The 13,643-nt window shown below is 48.9% G+C and overlaps 1 long non-coding RNA gene across 1 annotated transcript; it reads left to right on the top strand.

Annotated features, from left to right (window-relative positions):
• Window positions 1–438: 438 nt before the first annotated feature.
• LOC121844071 lies at window positions 439–13,331 on the top strand. The gene is made up of 2 exons (XR_006081836.1): window positions 439–1,003; window positions 12,875–13,331. It is a non-coding gene; the product is annotated as an uncharacterized LOC121844071 (long non-coding RNA).
• The last annotated feature ends 312 nt before the right edge of the window (window positions 13,332–13,643 follow it).

Genomic DNA, 13,643 nt, shown 5'->3' with positions numbered 1-13,643 from the left:
TAGACACTGCGCTTCTTGTCTGTCTATAGGCTGTCTCGTCGTTGTTATTGACGACACTTATGACGTTTTTAGTCTCACAATGGATTCTGAGGACCCCCCTTTTATTATAGTGCTGTGATAATACAAACATACAGCCTCCTTAATATCTAAACATATTATTTGAATGACTGAAGACGGAGAGTTCTGCATGAAAGATGTATTTTATTATTGTCAGTGACATGTTACACAACCATTGGTTGATGCAATGTGGCGTGTCAATTGTAGGCGGCCTCGTAGGATTTTCAATGGGCTGTGCTGCAGAGGAGCTCAGCATTTCTTCCGAATCTCTCTCCCCCTCAGCTATACCGGTGTGTTAGGGGTGAAGTTCACAATGGGAGCCGAGACTATCGCACGGTGGCAGTAGAGAGACGCGGATGAAGTGTGTATCAGTCTTGCTGGTGGCTGGCAGCGACGGCAGAGCAGAGCGTGACATGCCAGTGTTTTTCCTGATGGGATGTGTTTTCTTGGTCTTGGATCCACGGAGTGATGGCAGAATGTTCCATTTATTCTATGGATCTTTCCTTCCCGTCTTATTTCTGCCACCATGGCATGATCCAGAGCAGGGCGGTGTAACTGGGTGATTCAACATCACGGTTATAGTGATCGGAAGAGACACGGAGGATTTTGCAACAAGTGCAAGTAGGAAAACAGTCATTACACCTTTCCCCTTCATAATCAACGCAGTTCTCTCTGGCAGTGTTCAAGCCTCAGCAGCAGTCAATCGGAGTGTTTCTGGCTGATTTGTTCTTCTGATGATGATGGTTGGCAGCTCCCTTCTGGTTTCGTTTTACAGCGTAGAGTGTCAGTGAGTAGTGCTGGTTATATAGTGACTTGTATTTCCATTCACTTACATCCACGGTTTTATCCAACCGAGGTCGTTTTATCCAGCCGGCGCGTTATATCCGACCGAGACCGTTATCCAAACGAGGCTTTATATCCAACCAGGCCGTTTTTTCCAACCGAGGTTGTTTCTCAGTTTTTATTTTTATTATTATTATTTTTCCGAACATGACTAGTATGCAGTGTGATACAATATTGAAATGTGAAATGAAATACATTTTTTTATTATATTCTGGTTGGTTTGTTTCCGTTTTATTCAACAAAGCACCACCTTGTACACATAAGCATACATAGATTTCGGGCTGTGATGGAAATGAGTGAAAGATTTCAAGCTTTGACAAGTTTAGAAATAACAGTCAAGGGAGATGTTCACTCTTACACCGTCGCTGACAGACTGAGAGTGTTTTGGGTTTGGGACTATGAACGGGGCGGAGCTACCGTAGCTATCCAATCATAGCTGACTGGTACATTCCACCACGCCTCTATTTTCCGAACATGACTCTAGTATGCAGCTACGGCTGAGCCATCCAACAGTGGCCGATACAGCTATCCACTCCCGGCTGACTCGTCCAACCATGGCTGTATTCTGAAGTGTCCAACCGTGGCTCTATTATTTATTCCTAACCAACAATGAATCTCGAGAGCTGGAGAGGTGGCAAGTTCATGTAGGGAAAGCCCCTGGCACTTCTCAGTTTCGGGCTGGGATCGAAATGAGTCAAACGACTTCAAGCTTTGACAACTTTGAAATAGTAGCCAGGGGAGAAGTTCACTCTGGCACTGAGTTCCTGTAATGGAGGCTCAGGACGGCTCTGCTTCATGTAGAGGAAGCCCCTGGAAATTGAGTACACATTAAACTTGTTATTTTTTGTTTTACATTGTTATGTTTTCATACTGTCATACTCTGCCTCCCTAAATGTCTATTACCTCCATGAACGAGGTGATATAATATTGAAATGTGAAATTAAAGACATGACTATATTCTGGTTGGTTTGTTTCCGTTTTATTCAACAAAGCACCACGTTGTACACAAAGCATACATATATATATATTTTTTTGAAAAATAATTTTTATTTTAATTTCACATTCAAATACAATGACAAATTCAGTGTATAACATGGATAGTTACAAACAGTATCAAAAAGTACCGTAACAATACAAGAATATCAAAACTCCTAAAAAAAAAAAAAAAAGTGCTGTTCTGCAGATACGGTTTCGGGCTGGGATGGAAATGAGTGAAAGGCTTTGACAAGTTTAGAAATAACAGTCATGGGAGATGTTCACTCTTACACGGTCGCTGACAGACTGAGAGTGTTTTGGGTTTGGGACTATGAACGGGGCGGAGCTACCGTAGCTGTCCAATCATAGCTGACTGGTACATTCCACCACGCCTCTATTATCCGAACATGACTCTAGTATGCAGCTACGGCTGAGCCATCCAACAGTGGCCGATACAGCTATCCACTCCCGGCTGACTCGTCCAACCATGGCTGTATTCTGAAATGTCCAACCGTGGCTCTGTTATTTATTCCTAACCAACAACGCATCCTATCATGTTACCACAACAACACAGAAATTACCGTCTAGTGTCCTTCTGCCAAACATGGTTGTTGTCACACTGCCCTCTCCTGGTAGCACTGCAAAACATCACTCAATCAAATCCTGAAAAAAATATATAAATCTATTTTTACCAGAAAATCATATTATATGGGCTGAATACTTACATGAAGTGTATGGAGACTTTACATGACATAAATATGAATATATAATATAAACTTATAATAGCCCAGGGTGTGACTAGGGTGGGCATTCTAGTTTCTTTATTTCTATGTTTTCTGTTTCTACTTTTTGGCCGGGTATGGTTCTCAATCAGGGACAGCTGTCTGTCCGTTGTCTCTGATTGGGAATCATATTTAGGCAGCCTGTTTCTTGTTGTTCTACCTTAGTTGTGGGTAGTTGACTTTGTTAGTTGCCTTGTATAGCCCTAGTAAGCGTCACAGTGGGTTTTTGGGGGGGGTTGTTTTTGTTGGTGACATCCAAAATAAAAAGACCGGTCATTTCCCTGACGACCGTCGTGACAACCGGGAGCTGAGCCCGGTAAGATACACACATGATTATATCAAACTCTATACAAAACTTGTTCACAGACCGTGCTAACCATAGTCATTTAACTTGTACTGATTCTGACCTTCATCTCCCCTCCAAAGACATCTACCGTCACCCTGAACCGTTCTGTAGGTACTCGGCTTGACTGAGACTGACTGTTTCATGTCCTTTCATTCACTGGTATAAAGTATACCATGTGTATGTGATATATATATATACCATGCCTTTAATGCACATTCAGGAGAGCACCTTTAATGCACATTCAGGAGAGCACCTTTAATGCACATTCAGGAGAGCACCTTTAATGCACATTCAGGAGAGCACCTTTAATGCACATTCAGGAGAGCACCTTTAATGCACATTCAGGAGAGCGCCTTTAATGCACATTCAGGAGAGTGCCTTTAATGCACATACTATCTTCTGACGAGGAGGGACCTAGGAACCTTGTCTTGGAACAAGAGCATCCACTGTTTCACCCAGAGGTCCTCAACCATGCACAGCCTCAACCTCACCCAGTATTACCTCATCCCGAGCTCAACAACGCAGACATGACATGGTAGTGTGTATATACGGTGATTACCAACAGGTTATACACAAGCGAAGTGTAATGTTATTATTTATCATTCTCTCAAGTATATGGCCGATGATGAGGAGGAGGGAGATGCTAGGTGGTCATCTATGGAGGCCTAACTATACCAACCCCTTTGATTATTTTCTGGGCGCAATAGAGGTTGTGTTCTTTGAAAATGGATACTGTCACTATGTCCTGCTGTGGTTATGGATGTATTATACTATTTCAATGCATGTGACTGGTTATTCCATCTCTGAACAATATTGTCTTTATTCACATGTGGACATTGAATACAACACCACAAGCACTTTAATGGCACATGTACCAAGCGATATGACAGTGATTGTATACGCTATCCACCTACGTCTTTACTAATCTACACAGTGTGTGGCATATCTGACACCTGGTTGATGTTCCAGATCTTCATCCCCAACCATCTGGTTCATGGGTCGGGTTGTCAATATGACCCTTTTCAAGGCTGCCGATTGTGGGACACGTGTGATCTCTGAGAAGCGTGCACCTGTCCCAATCGAAAAAACCAAGTTATCAAACGCCACCTTGAATCTCGTTCCCTTTGCAGTATACCATATCAAAAACGGTTTCCCAGACTGTCCTCATCCATATAATGGATTGCGTAGTGCTTCACTGACCGCTCTGAAGAAACAGTTCCCCTTTTATTTTCACATTCTTACAAGGAGCCCCTCACACACCAGACGCAGTATGACTTAGAGACGTCTTCTTACACAGCACCTTCAGCCTCGTACACAGCCACTGGGCCCCTTCAGCCTCGTACACAGCCACTGGGCCCCTTCAGCCTCGTACACAGCCACATGGGCCCCTTCGGCCTCGTACACAGCCACATGGGCCCCTTCGGCCTGTACACAGCCACTGGGCACCTTCAGCGTCGTCACAGCCACTGGGCCCCTTCAGCCTCGTACACAGCCACTGGGCCCCTTCAGCCTCGTACACAGCCACTGGGCCCCTTCAGCCTCGTACACAGCCACTGGGCCCCTTCAGCCTCGTACACAGCCACTGGGCCCCTTCAGCCTCGTACACAGCCACTGGGCCCCTTCAGCCTCGTACACAGCCACTGGGCCCCTTCAGCCTCGTACACAGCCACTGGGCCCCTTCAGCCTCGTACACAGCCACTGGGCCCCTTCAGCCTCGTACACAGCCACTGGGCCCCTTCAGCCTCGTACACAGCCACTGGGCCCCTTCAGCCTCGTACACAGCCACTGGGCCCCTTCAGCCTCGTACACAGCCACTGGGCCCCTTCAGCCTCGTACACAGCCACTGGGCCCCTTCAGCCTCGTACACAGCCACTGGGCCCCTTCAGCCTCGTACACAGCCACTGGGCCCCTTCAGCCTCGTACACAGCCACTGGGCCCCTTCAGCCTCGTACACAGCCACTGGGCCCCTTCAGCCTCGTACACAGCCACTGGGCCCCTTCAGCCTCGTACACAGCCACTGGGCCCCTTCAGCCTCGTACACAGCCACTGGGCCCCTTCAGCCTCGTACACAGCCACTGGGCCCCTTCAGCCTCGTACACAGCCACTGGGCCCCTTCAGCCTCGTACACAGCCACTGGGCCCCTTCAGCCTCGTACACAGCCACTGGGCCCCTTCAGCCTCGTCACCCACTGGGCCCCTTCAGCCTCGTACACAGCCACTGGGCCCCTTCAGCCTCGTACACAGCCACTGGGCCCCTTCAGCCTCGTACAGCCACTGGGCCCCTTCAGCCTCGTACACAGCCACTGGGCCCCTTCAGCCTCGTACACAGCCACTGGGCCCCTTCAGCCTCGTACACAGCCACTGGGCCCCTTCAGCCTCGTACACAGCCACTGGGCCCCTTCAGCCTCGTACACAGCCACTGGGCCCCTTCAGCCTCGTACACAGCCACTGGGCCCCTTCAGCCTCGTACACAGCCACTGGGCCCCTTCAGCCTCGTACACAGCCACTGGGCCCCTTCAGCCTCGTACACAGCCACTGGGCCCCTTCAGCCTCGTACACAGCCACTGGGCCCCTTCAGCCTCGTACACAGCCACTGGGCCCCTTCAGCCTCGTACACAGCCACTGGGCCCCTTCAGCCTGTACACAGCCACTGGGCCCCTTCAGCCTCGTACACAGCCACTGGGCCCCTTCAGCCTCGTACACAGCCACTGGGCCCCTTCAGCCTCGTACACAGCCACTGGGCCCCTTCAGCCTCGTACACAGCCACTGGGGACCTTCAGCCTCGTACACAGCCACTGGGGACCTTCAGCCTCGTACACAGCCACTGGGCACCTTCAGCCTCGTACACAGCCACTGGGCACCTTCAGCCTCGTACACAGCCACTGGGGACCTTCAGCCTCGTACACAGCCACTGGGCACCTTCAGCCTCGTACACAGCCACTGGGCACCTTCAGCCTCGTACACAGCCACTGGGCCCCTTCAGCCTCGTACACAGCCACTGGGCCCCTTCAGCCTCGTACACAGCCACTGGGCCCCTTCAGCCTCGTACACAGCCACTGGGCCCCTTCAGCCTCGTACACAGCCACTGGGCCCCTTCAGCCTCGTACACAGCCACTGGGCCCCTTCAGCCTCGTACACAGCCACTGGGCCCCTTCAGCCTCGTACACAGCCACTGGGCCCCTTCAGCCTCGTACACAGCCACTGGGCCCCTTCAGCCTCGTACACAGCCACTGGGCCCCTTCAGCCTCGTACACAGCCACTGGGCCCCTTCAGCCTCGTACACAGCCACTGGGCCCCTTCAGCCTCGTACACAGCCACTGGGCCCCTTCAGCCTCGTACACAGCCACTGGGCCCCTTCAGCCTCGTACACAGCCACTGGGCCCCTTCAGCCTCGTACACAGCCACTGGGCCCCTTCAGCCTCGTACACAGCCACTGGGCCCCTTCAGCCTCGTACACAGCCACTGGGCCCCTTCAGCCTCGTACACAGCCACTGGGCCCCTTCAGCCTCGTACACAGCCACTGGGCCCCTTCAGCCTCGTACACAGCCACTGGGCCCCTTCAGCCTCGTACACAGCCACTGGGCCCCTTCAGCCTCGTACACAGCCACTGGGCCCCTTCAGCCTCGTACACAGCCACTGGGCCCCTTCAGCCTCGTACACAGCCACTGGGCCCCTTCAGCCTCGTACACAGCCACTGGGCCCCTTCAGCCTCGTACACAGCCACTGGGCCCCTTCAGCCTCGTACACAGCCACTGGGCCCCTTCAGCCTCGTACACAGCCACTGGGCCCCTTCAGCCTCGTACACAGCCACTGGGCCCCTTCAGCCTCGTACACAGCCACTGGGCCCCTTCAGCCTCGTACACAGCCACTGGGCCCCTTCAGCCTCGTACACAGCCACTGGGCCCCTTCAGCCTCGTACACAGCCACTGGGCCCCTTCAGCCTCGTACACAGCCACTGGGCCCCTTCAGCCTCGTACACAGCCACTGGGCCCCTTCAGCCTCGTACACAGCCACTGGGCCCCTTCACAGCCACTGGGCCCCTTCAGCCTCGCACACAGCCACTGGGCCCCTTCAGCCTCGCCAGCCACTGGGCCCCTTCGGCCTCGTGCACAGCCACTGGGCCCCTTCAGCCACTGGGCCCCTTCGTCGCACAGCCACTGGGCCCCTTCGGCCTCGTCACAGCCACTGGGCCCCTTCGGCCTCGTGCACAGCCACTGGGCCCCTTCAGCCTCGTGCACAGCCACTGGGCCCCTTCGCCTCGTACACAGCCACTGGGCCCCTTCAGCCTCGTGCACAGCCACTGGGCCCCTTCAGCCTCGTGCACAGCCACTGGGCCCCTTCAGCCTCGTGCACAGCCACTGGGCCCTTCAGCCTCGTACACAGCCGCTGGGCCCCTTCAGCCTCGTGCACAGCCACTGGGCCCCTTCGTCGTACACAGCCGCTGGGCACCTTCGGCCTCGCACAGCCGCTGGGCAGCTTCAGGCTCGTACACAGCCGCTGGGCAGCTTCAGGCTCGTACACAGCCACATGGGCCCCTTCAGCCTCGTACACAGCCACTGGGGACCTTCAGCCTCGTGCACAGCCACTGGGGACCTTCAGCCTCGTGCACAGCCACTGGGCAGCTTCAGCCTCGTGCACAGCCACTGGGCAGCTTCAGCCTCGTGCACAGCCACTGGGCAGCTTCAGCCTCGTGCACAGCCACTGGGCAGCTTCAGCCTCGTGCACAGCCACTGGGCAGCTTCAGCCTCGTGCACAGCCACTGGGCAGCTTCAGCCTCGTGCACAGCCACTGGGCAGCTTCAGCCTCGTGCACAGCCACTGGGCAGCTTCAGCCTCGTGCACAGCCACTGGGCACCTTCAGCCTCGTGCACAGCCACTGGGCACCTTCAGCCTCGTGCACAGCCACTGGGCACCTTCAGCCTCGTGCACAGCCACTGGGGACCTTCATCCTCGTACACAGCCACTGGGCCCCTTCAGCTGTAAAAGGGTTCAACTGCAGCTCTCTACATGTGCTGCCACTAACAAAGGGCAACGTCTGAGTCGTCGCTACTGTCATTCCCCCTTTTGCTGTTTTACAATATCTGAGTGTATCGGAAGACTCTGATTTAAGATGTGCCATTTATACACTCTTTCTGCTTTGGAGTGTCATTAGTGTCGTCATTAATATATCGCTTTGGGCCCTATTGCCAATGACCCATATACTTCTGCAGAGACTGAGTCACGATGGGGGCGGACCTAAAGAGAGCATCATCAATCACACAGAGCTTGACAGAAGCCACCGGAGCCTATACTGGCTTCCATGCTTGATCAATGTGACGGGTTGGGTACACTTTTAAAGGCATGGGTGAGAGGCTGTTAGCTACATATTAACCACTATGCTAATGACTTTTACATAGGAAGTGGAATGTGCAGCTCCACTGTCAATAGCGTCACTACACTAACACTATAGACATGGTTTATAATGCTGTTGAATGACATTAAAAGGAAATTATGGTCACACAAGCAAATGTCAAGTGCTACCAATGTCTTTTTTTTTAATGACAAACGAGGTCCACAACACCATCTTTTCCAAATTAATACAATATAACAAATCAACTGTTAGGTTAGTCCCGGTGGACACTAGTGGAACGTCCTGCCTCAGAACCACAGCTTCGACGTTCCACAGACAGGCCACTGTGTGCGTTCGAGCAGTCTACCCACTACTGCCCATGGGCACCGTGTGGGTATCAATTTTAAAATACGCCCCATCTCCTATACTACATTCCCTGGGTTGTGGACATTGTGCCTTTGGGTAAATTAACAGTAAACATTATCATATTATATATTATGTCATATTATATATATACAGTGTTGTAACAATGTACAAATAGTTAAAGTACACAAGGGAAAATAAATAAGCATAAATATGGGTTATATTTACAATGGTGTTTGTTCTTCACTGGTTGCCCTTTTCTTGTGGCAACAAGTCACAAATCTTGCTGCTGTGATGTCACACTGGGATTTCACCCAGTAGATATGGGAGTTTATCAAAATTGGATTTGTTTTCGAATTCTTTGTGGATCTGTGTAATCTGAGGGAAATATGTATCTCTAATATGGTCATAGATTGGGCAGAAGGTTAGGAAGTGCAGCTCAGTTTCCACCTCATTCTGTGGGCAGTGTGCACATAACCTGTCTTCTCTAGAGAGCCAGGTCTGTCTACGGCGGCCTTTCTCAATAGCAAGGCTATGCTCACTAAGTCTGTACATAGTCAAAGCTTTCCTTAAATTCGTGTCAGTCACAGTGGACAGGTATTCTGCCACTGTGTAGTCTCTGTTTAGGGCCAAATAGCATTCTAGTTTGCTCTGTTTTTTTGTTAATTCTTTCCAATGTGTCAAGTAATTATTTTTGTTTTTTCATGATTTGGTTGGGTCTAATTGTGCTGCTGTCCTGGGGCTCTGTGGGGTGTTTTTGTGTTTGTGAGCAGAGCCCCAGGACCAGCTTGCTTAGGGGACTCTTCTCCAGGTTCATCTCTCTGTAGGTGATGGCTTTGTTATGGAAGGTTTGGGAATCGCTTCCTTTTAGGTGGTTGTCGAATTTAACAGCTCTTTTCTGGATTTTGATAATTAGTGGGTATCGGCCTAATTCTGCTCTATCCAACAAGCGTCTCATATAGCTATCCAATCATGGCTGATCTATCCAACAGCGTCTCATATAGCTATCCAATCATGGCTGATCTATCCAACAGCGTCTCATACAGCTATCCAATCATGGCTGATCTATCCAACAGCGTCTCATATAGCTATCCAATCATTGCTGATCTATCCAACAGCGTCTCATATAGCTATCCAATCATGGCTAATCTATCCAACAGCGTCTCATATAGCTATCCAATCATGGCTAATCTATCCAACAGCGTCTCATATAGCTATCCAATCATGGCTGATCTATCCAACAGCGTCTCATACAGCTATCCAATCATGGCTAATCTATCCAACAGCGTCTCATATAGCTATCCAATCATGGCTAATCTATCCAACAGCGTCTCATATAGCTATCCAATCATGGCTAATCTGTCCAACAGCGTCTCATATAGCTATCCAATCATGGCTAATCTATCCAACAGCGTCTCATATAGCTATCCAATCACGACGGATACGTCCAAACTGCACGCTATTTGATATGTCCAACCTCTCTTATCTATTCCTAACCAACAATGAATCTCGAGAGCTGGAGAGGTGCCAAGTTCATGTAGAGGAAGTCCCTGGCACTTCTCGGTTTCAGGCTGGGATCGAAATGAGTGAAACAACTTCAAGCTTTGACAGAGTTTGTGTAGGCCAGGCTCAGGGACGGCCCTGCTTCGCGTAGGGGACTCTCCTGGAAATTGACTACACTTAGGACTGACTGTCTGTTGTGAAATAGCGTGATATAATATTGAAATGTGAAAATAAAGACATAACTATATTCTGGTTGGTATGTTTCGCTTTTTATTCAACAAAGCTCATTGATATTGTAGCCTATGTTAGAGACGCTTGGTTGGATTATTAGGCCTGGGTTAGTCATTCAGGGCTGTTGTCTGTGTGGGATAGACAGGGCTGGATATTGTAGCCTAGGTTAGAGACTCTTGGTTGGATTATCAGGCCTGTTAGTCATTCAGGGCTGTTGTCTTTGTGGGATAGACAGGCCAAGGCTGGATATTGTAGCCTATGTTAGAGACGCTTGGTTGGATTATCAGGCCTTTAGTCATTCAGGGCTGTTGTCTGTGTGGGATAGACAGGGCTGGATATTGTAGCCTATGTTAGAGACGCTTGGTTGGATTATCAGGCCTTTAGTCATTCAGGGCTGTTGTCTGTGTGGGATAGACAGGCCCAGGCTGGATATTGTAGCCTAGGTTTGAGACTCTTGGTTGGCCATTACCTTTGAATAAATGTGCCCAAGAGAGCTCACTGGAAACCTAAAGCTCTGTTAAACTCTTAGGATCCCATAGCAGTACAGATTGTCAACACACAGTGGACTAGAGCCATGACTCACACAACCACAAGTCATGAATGTGATCCAGGCAAGCGTACTGTCTATGATGGCTCAGTGTTCATGGCCGTGTGCTGCTCAGCTAAACGAACAACGAGGAGGGTTCGGTGGTGTCAGAGGAGGGTTCGGTGGTGTCAGTGGGGGGTTCGGTGGTGTCAGTGGGGGGTTCGGTGGTGTCAGAGTTGTACCAATGTAATCCATGCAAACCTGCACAAAACGCAACCCTACAAGTCTACCCCAGATGACCAGATGGAATCATCCTGCACGGATGTGGTCATATCCAGAGATGGCACCAGTGTTCGCTTCGCGGAGTATGAACATGTAACATCAAAGGGCAGAGTGTTCATTTCCTGGGGAGACACTATCACTTTTGTTAAATATCATCGTACCGACACAATATCATCATATAGCGTAACGACCCTGGGTTTATAAGCGTGGATAGCGACTCTCTGCTTGAATATACTTTTGGGGCACAGTCGATAGCGCTGGATTTCGGGCTAGAAAGTCGAGGCTCGAGTCCCGCTCCCTGCCTGTTTCATTACGCTATAGTTTACTATCGCTATATTTCTGTGCTACAGAAATTATCTGACAGTTCCAAACTCAATCAGAAGCTTTTCTACATTTTATTCAAGTAGTTTAATCCATTTTTATTCAAGTAGTATATTTGCCATTTGCAAGTACCTATTAAAAGTAATATATTGGAATTATTATTTGGAGCTCTCTCACATATAGTAGGTCTACATAGTACACAGAGGTAGACAGTATAACAGTCACAGGGAACAAATAAAACCTTTATAAAATCCTCTATGACGTCGTGTTCAGCTCCAGGTTGTTTCCGCTGCACATCGCTGTTAGACACTGCGCTTCTTGTCTGTCTATAGGCTGTCTCGTCGTTGTTATTGACGACACTTATGACGTTTTTAGTCTCACAATGGATTCTGAGGACCCCCCTTTTATTATAGTGCTGTGATAATACAAACATACAGCCTCCTTAATATCTAAACATATTATTTGAATGACTGAAGACGGAGAGTTCTGCATGAAAGATATATTTTATTATTGTCAGTGACATGGCACACAACCATTGGTTGATGCAATGTGACGTGTCATTTGTAGGCGGCCTCGTAGGATTTCAATGGGCTGTGCTGCAGAGGAGCTCAGCATTTCTTCCGAATCTCTCTCCCCCCTCAGCTATGCTGGTGTGTTAGGGGTGAAGTTCACAATGAGAGCCGAGACTATCGCACGGTGGAAGTAGAGAGACGCCGATGAAGTGTGTATCAGTCTTGCTGGTGGCTGGCAGCGACGGCAGAGCAGAGCGTGACATGCCAGTGTTTTTTCCTGATGGGATGTGTTTTCTTGGTCTTGGATCCACGGAGTGAGGGCAGAATGTTCCATTTATTCTATGGATCTTTCCTTCCCGTCTTATTTCTGACACCATGGCATGATCCAGAGCAGGGCGGTGTAACTGGGTGATTCAACATCACGGTTATAGTGATCGGAAGAGACACGGAGGATTTTGCAACAAGTGCAAGTAGGAAAACAGTCATTACACCTTTCCCCTTCATAATCAACGCAGTTCTCTCTGGCAGTGTTCAAGCCTCAGCAGCAGTCAATCGGAGTGTTTCTGGCTGATTTGTTCTGATGATGATGGTTGGCAGCTCCCTTCTGGTCTCGTTTTACAGCGCAGAGTGTCAGTGAGTAGTGCTGGTTATATAGTGACTTGTATTTCCATTCACTTACATCCACGGTTTTATCCAACCGAGGTCGTTTTATCCAGCCGGCGCGTTATATCCGACCGAGACCGTTATAACCGACGTTTTAGGGCGCGTTATATCCCGAGACCGTTATACCGTTTTTTCCAACCGAGGTTGTTTCTCAGTTTTTATTTTTATTATTATTATTTTTTCCGAACATGACTAGTATGCAGTGTGATACAATATTGAAATGTGAAATGAAATACATTTTTTTATTATATTCTGGTTGGTTTGTTTCCGTTTTATTCAACAAAGCACCACCTTGTACACATACGCATACATAGATACGGCTTCGGTCTGGAATCGAAATGAGTCAAACGACTTCAAGCTTTGACAACTTTGAAATAGTAGCCAGGGGAGAAGTTCACTCTGGCACTGAGTTCGTGTAGTGGAGGCTCAGGGCGGCTCTGCTTCATGTAGAGGAAGCCCCTGGAAATTGACTACGCATTAAACTTTTTTTTTTTTTTACATTATGTTATCATACTGTCATACTCTGCCTCCCTAAATGTCTATTACCTCAATGAACGAGGTGATATAATATTGAAATGTGAAATTAAAGACATGACTATATTCTGGTTGGTTGGTTTCCGTTTTATTCAACAAAGCACCACGTTGTACACATAAGCATACATATATATATTTTTTTGAAAAATAATTTTTATTTTAATTTCACATTCAAATACAATGACAAATTCAGTGTATAACATGGATTGTTACAAACAGTATTAAAAAGTACCGTAACAATATAAGAATATCAAAACTCCTAAAAAAAAAGTGCTGTTCTGCAGATACGGTTTCGGGCTGGGATGGAAATGAGTGAAAGGCTTTGACAAGTTTAGAAATAACAGTCAAGGGAGATGTTCACTCTTACACCGTCGCTGA

Source organism: Oncorhynchus tshawytscha, unplaced genomic scaffold (genome assembly GCF_018296145.1).
Source record: "Oncorhynchus tshawytscha isolate Ot180627B unplaced genomic scaffold, Otsh_v2.0 Un_contig_10735_pilon_pilon, whole genome shotgun sequence".
NCBI lineage: Eukaryota > Metazoa > Chordata > Actinopteri > Salmoniformes > Salmonidae > Oncorhynchus > Oncorhynchus tshawytscha.
The sequence above is the reverse complement of the archived record's forward strand: the minus strand, read 5'-3'. Positions and strand labels throughout refer to the sequence as shown.